This window comes from Copidosoma floridanum, unplaced genomic scaffold, assembly GCF_036245765.1.
Source record: "Copidosoma floridanum isolate Cflo_tuat_1 unplaced genomic scaffold, Cflo_Japanese_pri ptg000017l, whole genome shotgun sequence".
Lineage (NCBI taxonomy): Eukaryota > Metazoa > Arthropoda > Insecta > Hymenoptera > Encyrtidae > Copidosoma > Copidosoma floridanum.
Window position 1 is genome coordinate 2,112,782 of NW_028321894.1, and position 17,944 is coordinate 2,130,725.

General features: G+C 29.5%; 1 non-coding gene across 1 annotated transcript; it reads right to left on the bottom strand.

The window, feature by feature from the left end:
* Positions 1-17,225: 17,225 nt before the first annotated feature.
* TRNAV-GAC (transfer RNA serine (anticodon GGA)) lies at positions 17,226-17,298 on the bottom strand. The gene has a single exon. It is a non-coding gene; the product is annotated as a tRNA-Val (tRNA).
* Between the last annotated feature and the right edge of the window lie 646 nt (positions 17,299-17,944).

The window sequence follows — 17,944 nt, forward strand, 5'->3', positions numbered from 1 at the left end:
ATTCATGTGGCATACCTTTCTCTACCTTAAAGTGATGAGGCACTTTTAATTTTACTGCTTTATAAAATGCTAGATTTTATAAGTCTTTGGAAGACAGTCTCATCCTTTATTTTTAACATGGATTTAATGTAACTGTTTAAAACTGCTTTTTGCTCGTCATTACACGTGACTTAAATTTATTATCTGTGCTTAATAGATAAGAATAACGAAATCAATCATTAATACTTTATTTTCTATGTTGTTAAAAAAAAATAATGTTTACTTGGACTTGAAAACAATCTGCATTTATTAATAGTAGTTTTTACTAAAGAATGCTTTAAGGTATACCATACTTCTTTGCAGAAGATGTGATGGCTTTGCCGTCGTTAACGTTAATAATAGCTCACTGCAACTGCTTATAAGACGACTTATTGATCTTCTTTTTTTTGTAATAACGCACCACTTGTTGTCCAAATTTTATAACTTCTACGAATATTATTACAAGTCTACAAAACCTTTATTCACAATAATGTCTACAACCTTATGTTATAACTGCCCTGGCGCCTCTGTCGGTTTGCTCGTGAGACGCGCGCCAGGAGCGCTACCACGCTAAAATGTGCCAATTTGTGCTCCACATTTAGCTTTTGCGTAATTTCGTTATGACTTGCGCTACACTTATCATAGAATAAATTTAAGAAAAAAAACACAAGTGAAAATAGAAGCATTTAATGCAGTTGCTTTTTACTGCATACGCTTTGTATAAAGTCTGAAACCAGCGATTAAAAATTAATGTCCAGTCATTTTTTTTCACTAAAATTTATAAATGCCACAAATGAGATGACGATGAATTTGAGCATGAGAACTATGCAAAATAATATCATATGAAGTTCTCAATCTAATAGCAAAAATATTTACATCAAAATAGATATTGAGTACTTCGAAAAGTATAATGCAAAGTTACTTGCGTACCAACTTACAGCGTACCGTCCCTTAGTGGAAATTTAATAATGTTGAATACAAAGTAATAGTCAGCTAATATTTGTAACAAGCTCTACCGTATACACTGTGAAATTAGTACATACTGTTTATAACTTTCTTAACTGGTGTGAGAAGTTTTACTTGTTAAATAAGATGAGTATTTTTCTTACAAGAAGAGTCTAGGATTTGTGTAACAGTTAATTTAACAATAAAATGTACTAAGTGATAGTGATATTCATAAGCTATTTTTATAAGCTTATTCATGTAAAATGCCACTGACTGAAGCAATGACAGTAATACCTACAGTTGTCCTGTTCGTTCAATAGTGTAAAACACCAAATCCTTCGTACATTTTTCTCGTCCAGCTTCACATTAGTAGTTTGTAATATTCTACGCTGGTTTCACAAAAAAGTGAGACTTTTATCATAGTAATTATGATTTATTAAGCAAAAAACAAGTTATGTTATATGAAATATAATAAGATTATATTATTAATAAAGATTCTAAAAAAACTTGTTTGAACACATACTACAAACTACAGCTTATCTAAAACTTAAGGGTTTGAAATGTGTTTATTAAAGAAAACAGGCCTTTGGTCTGTCTGGGGCTCAGATGATTGGGGTCTTAAGGTTTGAATACACAGGCCTCTGGCTTATTTAGGTCTTAAGAGTTTGAAGCTGAATAGTTTGAAGCACAAGATGTTTTAAATTACCAAAAATTGATGAAAGATTCATAAACAGTGGGCAAAATTACCCTAGATCTTATTTGTTACGATAGTTAAGACTTTTTTGACTTTTTGTTCGGTACATTGGATTTTTTATTTAAAATTCACAGAATCTGATGACTAATTCGTAATTAGTGACTTAAAAAATAATTTCTATATGTAAATTTTAAACAAAATCGTATTACTTAACAAATGTATTTATTAACTTTTTTTCTGAGGGGTGTTTTATCCCTTGGGTAAAGCTTATAAAATTGACGAAAACGTTAACTTTGATTTTTAAATTTTGTGTTTAAATTTTTTTTCAGTGTTTTTATAATTTTTGATTTTATAATTGTTATCACAAAATTGGTTTACACCCCCTCAGAAGTAGGGTATAGAACCTCTACGGCTTGGAGTAATGTCAGTAACTTGTCCTCTGCTCGAAAAATACTTTCGTTTTTTTATATTAAACTATAGTGTTCATACAGAAATGTTGCGGAAGTACAGTTCTTGTGGGTGACCTTTAAGGATTGTATTTGCCTCTTAGAACTGCGTATGGGCGAATAGGAAAAGTATTTGTCTTATATTTTGTAATACCTTACGAAAAATAAAAATCTTTTTATAATCGTCATCTGACAACTTGAATACCTCTTTTAATAGATTTAAGTGGTACAAAACGTCAAATTGCTAAGAATTAAATGTAAAAATTTTATTTAATCTATTCATTAATGTAGTTCATAGAAAAATAATGGAAAACGAGTGAAAACAAATTGATAGAAAGCTTAAAAAGCTCAAGTATAGAAAGGTCGATACAGAGATAAATTATACACACCCCGTCCTAGTTTCTATAGTTGCTATATTTCAAATGAACATCTCGTAGCCACACAGTTATTGCATGATTAAATTTATATAAGGAAATAACTTAATATGTAATATTAAATTTTATAACTTCTACGAATATTATTACAAGTCTACAAAACCTTTATTCACAATAATGTCTACAACCTTATGTTATAACTGCCCTGGCGCCTCTGTCGGTTTGCTCGTGAGACGCGCGCCAGGAGCGCTACCACGCTAAAATGTGCCAATTTGTGCTCCACATTTAGCTTTTGCGTAATTTCGTTATGACTTGCGCTACACTTATCATAGAATAAATTTAAGAAAAAAAACACAAGTGAAAATAGAAGCATTTAATGCAGTTGCTTTTTACTGCATACGCTTTGTATAAAGTCTGAAACCAGCGATTAAAAATTAATGTCCAGTCATTTTTTTTCACTAAAATTTATAAATGCCACAAATGAGATGACGATGAATTTGAGCATGAGAACTATGCAAAATAATATCATATGAAGTTCTCAATCTAATAGCAAAAATATTTACATCAAAATAGATATTGAGTACTTCGAAAAGTATAATGCAAAGTTACTTGCGTACCAACTTACAGCGTACCGTCCCTTAGTGGAAATTTAATAATGTTGAATACAAAGTAATAGTCAGCTAATATTTGTAACAAGCTCTACCGTATACACTGTGAAATTAGTACATACTGTTTATAACTTTCTTAACTGGTGTGAGAAGTTTTACTTGTTAAATAAGATGAGTATTTTTCTTACAAGAAGAGTCTAGGATTTGTGTAACAGTTAATTTAACAATAAAATGTACTAAGTGATAGTGATATTCATAAGCTATTTTTATAAGCTTATTCATGTAAAATGCCACTGACTGAAGCAATGACAGTAATACCTACAGTTGTCCTGTTCGTTCAATAGTGTAAAACACCAAATCCTTCGTACATTTTTCTCGTCCAGCTTCACATTAGTAGTTTGTAATATTCTACGCTGGTTTCACAAAAAAGTGAGACTTTTATCATAGTAATTATGATTTATTAAGCAAAAAACAAGTTATGTTATATGAAATATAATAAGATTATATTATTAATAAAGATTCTAAAAAAACTTGTTTGAACACATACTACAAACTACAGCTTATCTAAAACTTAAGGGTTTGAAATGTGTTTATTAAAGAAAACAGGCCTTTGGTCTGTCTGGGGCTCAGATGATTGGGGTCTTAAGGTTTGAATACACAGGCCTCTGGCTTATTTAGGTCTTAAGAGTTTGAAGCTGAATAGTTTGAAGCACAAGATGTTTTAAATTACCAAAAATTGATGAAAGATTCATAAACAGTGGGCAAAATTACCCTAGATCTTATTTGTTACGATAGTTAAGACTTTTTTGACTTTTTGTTCGGTACATTGGATTTTTTATTTAAAATTCACAGAATCTGATGACTAATTCGTAATTAGTGACTTAAAAAATAATTTCTATATGTAAATTTTAAACAAAATCGTATTACTTAACAAATGTATTTATTAACTTTTTTTCTGAGGGGTGTTTTATCCCTTGGGTAAAGCTTATAAAATTGACGAAAACGTTAACTTTGATTTTTAAATTTTGTGTTTAAATTTTTTTTCAGTGTTTTTATAATTTTTGATTTTATAATTGTTATCACAAAATTGGTTTACACCCCCTCAGAAGTAGGGTATAGAACCTCTACGGCTTGGAGTAATGTCAGTAACTTGTCCTCTGCTCGAAAAATACTTTCGTTTTTTTATATTAAACTATAGTGTTCATACAGAAATGTTGCGGAAGTACAGTTCTTGTGGGTGACCTTTAAGGATTGTATTTGCCTCTTAGAACTGCGTATGGGCGAATAGGAAAAGTATTTGTCTTATATTTTGTAATACCTTACGAAAAATAAAAATCTTTTTATAATCGTCATCTGACAACTTGAATACCTCTTTTAATAGATTTAAGTGGTACAAAACGTCAAATTGCTAAGAATTAAATGTAAAAATTTTATTTAATCTATTCATTAATGTAGTTCATAGAAAAATAATGGAAAACGAGTGAAAACAAATTGATAGAAAGCTTAAAAAGCTCAAGTATAGAAAGGTCGATACAGAGATAAATTATACACACCCCGTCCTAGTTTCTATAGTTGCTATATTTCAAATGAACATCTCGTAGCCACACAGTTATTGCATGATTAAATTTATATAAGGAAATAACTTAATATGTAATATTAAATTTTATAACTTCTACGAATATTATTACAAGTCTACAAAACCTTTATTCACAATAATGTCTACAACCTTATGTTATAACTGCCCTGGCGCCTCTGTCGGTTTGCTCGTGAGACGCGCGCCAGGAGCGCTACCACGCTAAAATGTGCCAATTTGTGCTCCACATTTAGCTTTTGCGTAATTTCGTTATGACTTGCGCTACACTTATCATAGAATAAATTTAAGAAAAAAAACACAAGTGAAAATAGAAGCATTTAATGCAGTTGCTTTTTACTGCATACGCTTTGTATAAAGTCTGAAACCAGCGATTAAAAATTAATGTCCAGTCATTTTTTTTCACTAAAATTTATAAATGCCACAAATGAGATGACGATGAATTTGAGCATGAGAACTATGCAAAATAATATCATATGAAGTTCTCAATCTAATAGCAAAAATATTTACATCAAAATAGATATTGAGTACTTCGAAAAGTATAATGCAAAGTTACTTGCGTACCAACTTACAGCGTACCGTCCCTTAGTGGAAATTTAATAATGTTGAATACAAAGTAATAGTCAGCTAATATTTGTAACAAGCTCTACCGTATACACTGTGAAATTAGTACATACTGTTTATAACTTTCTTAACTGGTGTGAGAAGTTTTACTTGTTAAATAAGATGAGTATTTTTCTTACAAGAAGAGTCTAGGATTTGTGTAACAGTTAATTTAACAATAAAATGTACTAAGTGATAGTGATATTCATAAGCTATTTTTATAAGCTTATTCATGTAAAATGCCACTGACTGAAGCAATGACAGTAATACCTACAGTTGTCCTGTTCGTTCAATAGTGTAAAACACCAAATCCTTCGTACATTTTTCTCGTCCAGCTTCACATTAGTAGTTTGTAATATTCTACGCTGGTTTCACAAAAAAGTGAGACTTTTATCATAGTAATTATGATTTATTAAGCAAAAAACAAGTTATGTTATATGAAATATAATAAGATTATATTATTAATAAAGATTCTAAAAAAACTTGTTTGAACACATACTACAAACTACAGCTTATCTAAAACTTAAGGGTTTGAAATGTGTTTATTAAAGAAAACAGGCCTTTGGTCTGTCTGGGGCTCAGATGATTGGGGTCTTAAGGTTTGAATACACAGGCCTCTGGCTTATTTAGGTCTTAAGAGTTTGAAGCTGAATAGTTTGAAGCACAAGATGTTTTAAATTACCAAAAATTGATGAAAGATTCATAAACAGTGGGCAAAATTACCCTAGATCTTATTTGTTACGATAGTTAAGACTTTTTTGACTTTTTGTTCGGTACATTGGATTTTTTATTTAAAATTCACAGAATCTGATGACTAATTCGTAATTAGTGACTTAAAAAATAATTTCTATATGTAAATTTTAAACAAAATCGTATTACTTAACAAATGTATTTATTAACTTTTTTTCTGAGGGGTGTTTTATCCCTTGGGTAAAGCTTATAAAATTGACGAAAACGTTAACTTTGATTTTTAAATTTTGTGTTTAAATTTTTTTTCAGTGTTTTTATAATTTTTGATTTTATAATTGTTATCACAAAATTGGTTTACACCCCCTCAGAAGTAGGGTATAGAACCTCTACGGCTTGGAGTAATGTCAGTAACTTGTCCTCTGCTCGAAAAATACTTTCGTTTTTTTATATTAAACTATAGTGTTCATACAGAAATGTTGCGGAAGTACAGTTCTTGTGGGTGACCTTTAAGGATTGTATTTGCCTCTTAGAACTGCGTATGGGCGAATAGGAAAAGTATTTGTCTTATATTTTGTAATACCTTACGAAAAATAAAAATCTTTTTATAATCGTCATCTGACAACTTGAATACCTCTTTTAATAGATTTAAGTGGTACAAAACGTCAAATTGCTAAGAATTAAATGTAAAAATTTTATTTAATCTATTCATTAATGTAGTTCATAGAAAAATAATGGAAAACGAGTGAAAACAAATTGATAGAAAGCTTAAAAAGCTCAAGTATAGAAAGGTCGATACAGAGATAAATTATACACACCCCGTCCTAGTTTCTATAGTTGCTATATTTCAAATGAACATCTCGTAGCCACACAGTTATTGCATGATTAAATTTATATAAGGAAATAACTTAATATGTACGACATATGTTGGACTGAGTGATTTGGATTTGTCCTAAATAGTAGTATGCAGATTCCATAATGACATTACAAACAGTTATGTAGAAGATTAGCTTAAACTTCTTTACACTGATACAGATAGCTTTATGTTTAAAATGCCAAATAATAATATGTATGAATAAATGTCAGAGAATATTTAAGAATTTGACACATGGAACTATGCAAGAGACAACGACTATCACACACTGCGAAACAACAACAATATTGTAGGTCTAAAAAAAGTCAAGGTTAATAGAAAAGTTATTTTGGTGTTTGTTGGGCACCACAAATAAATAATTTTGATATGAGATTAAAAACCGGTGAAGGAAGCGAAAGGAGTCAAGAACTCTATGGTCAACGATACTATACGTTTCGATAACTGTATTAGGTGTTTACGAAAAAATGAAAGCATTTTACGAGAACACAGAAATATTGGGTTACAACTTTATGAAATTTTAATAAAAAAAAACTAAAGCCGCATTAGTGCGTATGATCACGGACGCTATTTGCAAAATAACCAAACAGACAGTTCTTCTTAGGGAATTTTAGTATAGTTGACCAGAAATATAATGAATGAAAAGGAAGCACTTTTTATCACAGTGAAACTAAATAATACATATAATTGTAAGCCAACTCTACTTGGAGGTAAAAAAAACAAAAATAACTTCGAACTAAAGAAACTAGAAAAAAAATGTTGAGGTTTGTACATATTTCAAGGTATTATTGATCATTTTTTCTATTTAAAAAAAAAAAAAAAGGTTTTTGTTTTAGATTGTATTATTACGGATTGATCCAGTTACTTTTATTAAACTTGCTAACAGTGAGTTATTGCCTACCAAAAGAGTGATTAAAATAGTCTAAAGACATTGGCAGATAGTAACAAAGCTAAAAAAAGTGAATACCATAAGCTAGCCAAGAATTGTAGCTAAATCGGTTGAAGAATTTCAAATTTTACTGCCTAATGAAGTTTCAGACACTTTGGATAAGAAAGATGATATTATTTTCATTCAATATTTCTTTTTTTTTGTTGATATACTTTATTCTCTTTATACTTTTTTTTATTGTTTTAACGCGAAGATAACTTTAAGTTACATAATTAATATTTTCACATTTTTTTTGGTCAGGTAGCAGATCCGACGATAATATCTGGAATTGGTGTCAAGTTTCTGTCACTAATTTTTCAGATTCATTTTTTCCAAACTGTAACGATCTGTACTTTTTTTAACAGCTGGTCTTGCCTTCACTAACTGATGAAGAATGTCTCTTTCTTAGTGACACATGGTGATGCTCCAATGTCTCGTGACAGATTTTTAATATTGCTCTAGGGGTGCCCTTAATGTATCATATAATGGTTCAAACCTTTGCTGTATCGACCGTTGTTAATTTGTTTATCTTCGTATGTAACGACAAAACCATGTTCATTTTAATTCCAGCCACTAGAACAAAAATTCTTAGGTTAGATGTATGGCATGTCTAATTCAACATCATCATCATACAAATGCCTCAAAGTATCCTTACTTACCGAAATAAATTGAAAAACTCAGCGTTATTTCTTAAAAAATGTATTGGTACTTAGGCTTATATCTTAAAAGAACATAAGCAGTCTCCATTATTGTGTCTTAATGTGCAGAACGAGGCTACCATATTATCTCATTTTGTGCGAGCTATAACATCAAAGATCATTCGAAATTTATATGAAGCATAACTTAGTAAGACTACTTTTCAATGTTTTCTGAAAAGTAAAAATTTAACACCCTTTTGACGGTCCAATAATTATTTTAAAAATTTGTATTTTGGCTGTTGTAGTAACTTTGAATATACGTACACACTTTTAAATGCCATAATTGATGCAAAGCAGATAAGATTTTAGATGATAAAGAGTTCAGTCATGAGATTTGAGTTTTAACAAAAAAGTAGCAGCTGCTCTGATGACAGGCACTATCAAACTCAAAAGCAAATTTGGTATGGAGATAAAATAGAAGATAGTGAAAGATATTTAAAAAAAAAAGAGAGAGAAACAGCTTGGAGAAAGTACAAGGTAGTGATTTAAGTAAAGTTATTAGAGGTGCCTTGTAAAAAATAAATACTAAGAGCAAAAGTGCTCAAAATGTCTGTAGTAGTACTCTAACAGGGGCTCCAAGTGCAGTTGAAAAAGTAAGTTATAAAAAGTACGTTACAATTCCACGAGTCTAACGTCATTTGACTTAAATTGGTACTACTTAACCTTCGATTTCCTCGTTTTCTAATGTGAGAGCAACCAGCTCTATAGCGAATAGAAAAACAGGAGTTATAAAAATCATAAATGCTACTTAATTAGCCAAAAAGCAGCTTACAGAGAGTCAGAAACATAAATAGAGTGTAAAAAGTGTTATGCTCAAAACATGCCTTTATCTTCAACAGCATAAAACTGAATGAGAAGTATAGTTAAAACCTTACACTAGACAAGATTAGAAAAAAAAAAATTTAAAGATATACAACTACCTGGTCCGACTTTGAGAAGTATAAATTCAATAAAATACGCTTAAAACCAAAGAATCTCTCATTTTTGTAAAATTTCAATAAGAAACAATTAATCTGCTATCGATCCACGCTTACGTGAAGTGTCTATGGTACATCATAACGGTATAAATAGACCTGAGACTCACTGAGTGGCTAATTAAAAACTTTGTGATGATATTATATACCTTGAGAGTTTTGGAGATCTGCAGTGACCTACTGAGTCACTGCTGTTTTGTGAGGTAAAGAAAGTGAAAAATAATTACAAGCGATGTAAAAAAAATTAAGCACTAGCTGCTGTGGACATTTATGCTTAAGATTTTTTAAAATCAAATTCAACTTTGTTACACAGTGAGAAACAACTTAGTTACACCTTAAGAGTCATGAAAGAAATTTTAACACTTGGCCTTTTTAGTACGTCTTCTGTCCTAAAAGCATGGTATTTTTTACTGATTAGGTTACCCACAAAACATAGCTATGTACTTGGCTTAGTAGAACTTTTAAGAATATTTAAACTTAATCTTGATAATGTGGAGCATGACTATTGATTTATAATTAAATTACATAATTTAATACTTTGCTGTCCCTCTGACAACTACTTCAGGATCAATATTCATACAAGTACCAAGACAACACGCATTATGGACAGCTATGGTGCCTATTTACTTCATCCACGTATCACAACTCTTTACAATAACAGTCAAGTTCTTAAAAATCAAGTGGCGCGGTAGCGCCACATGCAAGTTTGAGTAGCAGATGGTGCATGGCTACCGCGACACTATACACGCTCAAATTCGCATTTTGAATTTTAGAAATGGTAAAAAAATTATTTAACATCATCATATATGTAGTAGTGTGATGGTATTCGGCTTTTCTGATGCTAAACTATGATTTGGAAAAAAAATCCCGACCAGAAAAGCTTTTTTAATTGTTTTATCATATATACGTTCTTGAAAAGTACTGATTTCATTTCAAGAATTTTTACGTTCAGAGCAAAAAGTTCAGACTCTTAAGTTAGCCGCGGACGAGCTTTAGTAGTATATATCGAGCTAGTGTTCAGTTCGATGTGAAGTTAGTCGCGCTAAGAGTATTTACTTTATTTATATTATTATATACATATGTGTGGGTGTGTATATTATAATAATTATAAATTCAAGGTACTAAAACAATTAATATATCAGATCTCATCTCATCTCATTTCAGAAAAATATACAATAATTTCAATGATAAGCATCACATCGATAAATTTTCTTGATTCCCTGGTCATTGTTAAACACACACAGTGGCGCTGTAGTAGCATTTCTTGATGCCCTAGTTACAGTAGGCTGTGGACGCGAAGTACGTTGCGAAATCCTCTGTCATAATATCTTTGAAATTTTCGTCATTAAAAAGGGTCCTGATTTGCGGACCGTCGAATACGCCTTCTTTTATTTTTGCATCAGAAAGACTAGGGATTTTGTGGAAAATATACAAAAATGCATTTGTATTTTCTTTTTTCATGGCTTTTACCAATTGCTTTATTAAACCTAATTTTATGTTAAGAGGTGGAAGTAGTACTTTTTCAAGAGGTAATAAATCTTCTTTTATGATATTTTAAGATCCAACTTTCAAATTGTTTCTTGCAGGCCAATTTTTTTTTACGCAATGATCCTTTCAAGCACGACTGTCCCATTTACATAAAAAGCAAGGAAATTTTGTAAATCCACTTTGATATCCTAGTACAATCGGCAATATTTTTGAATCTTCACATAACAACCGTTTGTGTTCATTGTTTTGCAATTGAGTCAAAATGTACTTTAAACTTTTATATTATTCTTGTAATATAGTTGAATGTGCAACTGGTAAAAGAGCATACTTATTTACATTATGCAGTAAAACTGCCTTAAAACTCCTGGTAGATGAATCGAGAAAGAGCTGCCATTCATAGATGCTTTATATTTAAAACATTTATATTCATCGCTTAAATTTGTGACATCGTTGCAATAAACGAAATCGTTTTCTCCAGAAAAATATTTTTAAAAAGGAATATCCCTGTCACGATAAAACGAAACTTTTGTTCTTTCAGTTAAGCAATTTTTTTCTTTAAATCTTGAAGCCAAAAGTTCAGAGTTTTCTTTGGAAAGTCCTAAATCTTGACGTAGGTCACTTAATTCATCTTGATTAAATTTTCCACTGGCTGGATTCTCTTTGTCTAATAGTTCAAATTTATTTGAATGCGACTCTGCAGTTGTTGTATAACCCATTTCTAATTCTTCCTGATTTTGAGAAAAATTATATGATTCTGATTCAACTTGTGAAATAAGATTCTCTAATCTATTAACTTTAGAAAAAAAGTTTAAACTCCTATTATTTCCAGTTATTGGTATTGGAAAAGTTACAAACGATACTTTTGGATACAAAATACTGCCAATATTTTTTAAATTGTAACCAAAAATATTACAGGACCAGAAGTAAAAATCTGTCAAATGATTACTTGGATTTCTCCAATGCATAGGGTTATTGATAAACTGAAAAAGGTTTAACATTTATATTTCCTTTTGCAACCTTAGAAATTTAATTATGACAAATACTACATACAACATGAGAAGTCCAGTCGTTAGCAAAAGTTTCCTTTGAAATTCCAAAGCATTTTTCATAATTTTTTTTTAGATCTGCAGTGCATGTTTTCCTACTGCGTTGTAATGTGTATCACCCACATACCACGCAAAAGCAATCTGTATTTTTACAGAGAGACATGGTAATCAGAGTATTTTATAAGTTAAATAAATAAAAAAAGTTAAATTTTTACACAAAATACTAATGTATTTGTAGGTACTATTTGATAACACTAAAATAAAAAAGTAGCACTTAGTTTATTTTAAATCAACAGTTCAGAAAACTTATGAATGAAAGAAGTAGTTTCATGACATTATAACGTTAACAAAAAAATTTTTACAAATAACGAAAATACAATATAAGCTCACAAACTCAAATCCTTCTAATCATAAAATGAAATTTTTAAAATTACTTATTTAAAATCGAAAAAAAGTGCATTAAGCTTATGGTTACATATTTAAGCTCACTTAAGCAGCTCAAAGCATCACAGGTTTCTAATGAAAAATGAAGCCAACCCCCAAATATATTAAAGTCATATTTACCAAATACCTGCACCCTTCACCTACCCATCTCCAGTATACTTATAAAATGTGTTCGGTAAGGATTAGCTACTTATATCAAGAAGTTGTATTTTTTATCTATAAAAAAAATACCGTTAAAAATAAGTATAAAGTTCAGCAAGTTTAAGGTTATTGTCTCTGAAGGTATTCTTAATTAAATATATTAATGAATTTCAAGATAAAATAGTTGATCTTATTAATTCAACAAATCCGTTAAGAAATTCTAAGAAATAAATATTTTATGAGAAAAATTATAAAATCTATAAAAAAAGTACCTTTAAAAAAAGTATAAAGTTATGCAAGTTTGAGGTTATTGTCTCTGAAGGTAGTCGTATTAAATTACAATAAGTAATTTTTGGGAAAGAAGAATTTTGATTATACAACCAATCCCCTGATAAATTCTAAGAAATGAATTTTTATCAGAAAAGTTATGAAATCTATAAAAAAAACTACCTTTAAAAAAAAGTATAAGGTTATGCAAGTTTGAGGTTATTGTCTCTGAAGGTATTTATAATTAATTATAAAAAATTAATTGCAAATATAAGACATAATTAATTATAATATTAATTAAAAAAAGTTATAACACCTATAAGGCAAGAACGAATTCTGTTTTTTCAATTTAAATAAAGAAATTTTTAATATCATCTTAGGCATGAGAAAGCAGTGAAATCCAAAATTAATAGACAAATTTGAAGATAAATCAAATTAAAATATTTCAGTATATAACAAAATAACTATCACATAATTTATTTTTTATTAAAAAATTTTTCTTCACCAAAAAAACTTAAAAGATTAAAGACAGCAAAAAAAAATTTTTTAAGTCCATTGTATTTTTCGTTTTTAAACAAAATGAGAAAATGCGAGAAACATTTTTTGCACGTATATTTTATAACTTTCTTAGACCGAAAACCATATTATTTGTATACATTCTGTATACTTATAATACGGTTTTTCGTCTTAGGAAGTAATGAAATCAACAAAAAAATTCAAGTTTTTCTTTTGTAATTAGTAGTTATTTAATTGAATATAATACAATCATAAAAAATTTATTTTCGAGATAAAAAATAATTGATTATTATATATATTTGAAAAATTATAAATCCTATAGATCAAGAATGAATTTAGTTTTTTTCAATTGCGATACAGATATTTTTAAGAGCATCTTTGGCATTAGAAAGCAGTGAAATCGAAAATTAATAGACAAATTGAAAGATAAATAATTTAAATATTTCAGAATATAACAAAATAATTTATTTTTTAATAAAAAAAAATTTCTTCACAAATAACTGAACAGATTAAAGAAAGCAAATCATTTTTTACGTACATTGTTTTTCCGTTTTTAAATAATGAAATGCCAAAAATTTTTTTTGCAAATATACATTCCGTATACTAATAATACAGTTTTTGGTCTTGCGAAGTAATAAAATCAACAAAAAAATTTAAGTTTTTCTTTTGTAACTAGTAGTAATTTAATTGAATATAATCAACCACTGGAATAACACGGTTATCTAACATTACTTGTGAAGGATATTATATTGAATAGTATAGTACTTATTACATAACTTGCCGGGACTGATTTTTAAGTTTTTGATGAACAATCAATACTAAGTTTTTACGGATAACAGAATGTATAAAACAATGTTTTCGTATAATTCTAATTAATTGGTTATAAAGTCAATAGTTAATCACCAACCAAGAAAAAATATTTTATTTAAACGTTGTAATAAGTGATTTTAATTTGCTCCTCAAGCTTGCGTTTCGTTGAATGTATAGAAGAACAAATTCTTTGTAAAAAACAAATAGCAAAATAAAAATTCAATTTGTACCCTGGTAGACAATTGACCATTTCGTGAGCATTTATGAAACGTTTTTTCTAGCCTTTTTCCAGAATTTTCTTTTTTGACAAAATAGCTGTAAAATGCTGGAAAAAGGTTGGAAAAAACATTATATAAATTTTGAAAAAATTTTAGATTTCTACCAGGGTACGAACTTTTTTTTTGTCCATTTATTTTACGAATCATTGATTGACTTATAAGCACCATTGAAATGTTATTTCAAATTTCTTTTAAAATTATTATGATTTAGCAAAAAATTATTAATAAATAAATTTATACTAAATGCACACTTGAAGGCACTTTATAAAATTAATAAACTCATAAATGATTAATTGTTATACAAAGAATTATCTATTACTGTTAATATGTAACATCTAGAACTTGAAAATCAGTCCCGGCAAGTTATGTAATGCGTACTATATTATTCAATATAATATCCTTCACAAGTAATGTTAGATAACCGTATTATTCCAGTGGTTGATTGTATTTAATTAAATTACTACTAGTAACAAAAGAAAAACTTGAATATTTTCGTTAATTTCATTACTTCCCAAGACCAAAAACTGTATTATTAGTATACGGAATGTATACATGCAAAACAAATTTTTCGCATTTAATTATTTCATTTAAAAACGGAAATACAATGTACGTAAAAAATGTTTTGCTTTGTTTAATCTGTTCAGTTATTCGTGAAGAAATTTTTTTTATTAAAAAATAAATAATTTTATTATATTCTGAAATATTTGAATTTGATTTATCTTCAAATTTGTCTATTAATTTTCGATTTCACTGCTTTCTTATGCCAAAGATGATAGTAAAAATTTCTTTACTTAAATTGAAAAAAGAGAATTCGTTCTTGCCTCATAGGTGTTATAATTTTTTTTAATTAATATTATAATTAATTATGTTTTATATTTGCAATTAATTTTTTATAATTTATTATAAATACCTTTAGAGACAATAACCTTAAACTTGCATAACTTTATACTTTTTTTTAAAGGTATTAAGTTATACACATAAAAGTCTTTTTAGAAAAGTCATACTCAGACTACGCTGACAAGTAAAATATGAATGTAATGAATATTAATATTATGTTAATAACTCAATTTTCAAGAACTTGACTGTTATGAGAACTAAGTAAAGAGTTTCAATATGTGGATGAAGTAAATAGGTGCCGTAAGTGTCCATAATACGTGTTTTCTTGGCGCCTGTACAAATTTTAATACTGCAGAGGCTGTAAGAGAGACAGAAAAATGTTAAATTATGTAATTTAGGTACTAATAAATAGTCATGCTTCACATTACCAAGATTGAGTCTAAATATCATTTGATGACGAAGGAGCAAGTGAAAGGAGGTTGCAGATTAGTAGAACTTTTGTTATTCAACTTAATCTCCAGAATGACAAAATAGTAGTATCTTTAATTTTGGCAATCAAGTTATTATATTAATAATTGGTAGTTATGGAATTGAAAGGCTTAGGTAATTTCTAATCGAGGTATTACAACTTTGCAACATAACTTCTAATTTAAGCCAAACAATTATATGCTTCAAAGTGTTACTGTAGACATTATAGAGATAAACGTACTACTAGAAAAGTGTAGTATTACTTATACAGCTTACATAAATAACGACAAAGTGCACATGATTCATGAATCATTCCAGCTGTACCACCTTAATGTAAAACTATAAAAGATTCTTCACAAATAATTTATTCACCGATCATTGGACGTATCATTGATCATATACAACTATGTATAACCCTACTGAAAATATTCAGGTGACTTGTCATGTTATTTTTCAAGTGACATGTCAGGTAAAAAGTCGTGCCAATTTATCATAAAGAAGTGTTATGTCAAATTGTCATGTGAAAGTGTCGTGTGGATTTTTGTAAGCTAGATTTTTGGTGATTCGAAAATGAAAAGTAAAACTTCTACTTCTAACTGCTTAAATCTGTTTGAATAGCTTATATAAATAGTAAAAACAGAAAGAAGCAACTCTCAGCTCCAGTAAAGGGACTTGAACCTGGTCCGGAATTTTGGTAGTCGAGTGTCTTTCCCACATGGCCAGAGTAGATTAGACACTCGGGACAGAATTTACGTCATTATGAGGTACATCCAAAGCTAATGATTATTTTATCATTTCTTAATATTTACAGATACCTTACGTTTCAAGAGAAAAAAGTCTTTTTTTTAAAATGTTATGAATTTGTTTCAACTGCTATAACGAATATGTGGATTACCTTTTTCTATTTTATACTTTAATGTGCATATCGAACTCCAGCAGAAATGTCTTTAAAATAATGCTTTTTGCAATCTTCAATTCTTGTTAAGATTTTGATACATTTTTTAAATTTTTGTTTGAATGTAACAGTATTAGAAAAAACCTCATTTTATGTATAGGCTTACGTTGCAGGAATTTATTTAATTCATCTGAGTTCTGTACAAATAAGTAAAAAATTATTTATTTTGCTCGTATTCTATACGCACATTAAAGTATTAAAGAGGAATAGGCAATCTTTATCTTTGTTGTAGCAATTACAACAAAGATATAGAGTATTATATACATAGTTTAACAATAAGAGAACAATTTAGAATAGCGAATCTCAAATAGCATTTAGAATTACACCTCGAGACAGATGTGCTTCTATGAGCAGAAGTTTTTGAGAACTTTAGTAACAATTGTCAAATTATTATTATACATTGACCTTTTCCATCTAAATTGCGCTATGTATATTCTTTTACTTTAGAGAAACGTCGCACTTATTTTCAGAGTGAAAATCGCTGGAGTGCGAAAAACTTTGTCAATTCAAATTACAGAGCAGTGAAAAAAAAGTTATCCGCTTCGGCCAGGAGTCGAACCTGGGCCACCTTCTTGTCGGGAAGGTGCGTTAACCAACTTTGCCACCAAAGCCTCGGCGGACACCCTTCTCCACTGCTCTGTTTAGGCGTGTCTTAGGTCGAACGCCAATATTATAGATATTGATGTTATTGTAATCGATGGGTAAGTATTATGTCAAATTATTATTATACATTGATCTCTTACATCTAAATTGTGCTATGTATATTCTTTTACTTTATAGAAACGTCACACTCATTTTTAGAGTGAAAATTGCTGGAGTGCGAAAAACTTTGTCAATTAAAATTACAGAGCAGTGAAAAAAAAGTTATCCGCTTCGGCCAGGAGTCAAACCTGGGCTTCCTTCTTGCCGGAAAGGTGCGTTAACCAACTTTGCCACCAAAACCTCGGCGGACACCCATCTACACTGCTCTGTTTAGGCGTGTCTTAGGTCGAACGCCGATATTATAGATATTGATGTTATTGTAATCAATGGGTAAGAATTATGTCAAGTTATTATTATACATTGACCTCTTCCATCTAAATTGTGCTATGTATATTCTTTTACTTTATAGAAACGTCACGCTTATTTCTAGAGTGGAAATCGCTGGAGGGCGAAGAACTTTGTCAATTAAAATTACAGAGCAGTAAAAAAAAAGTTTTCCGCTTCGGCCAGGACTCAAACCTGGGCCTGCTTCTTGCCGGGAAGGTGCGTTAACCA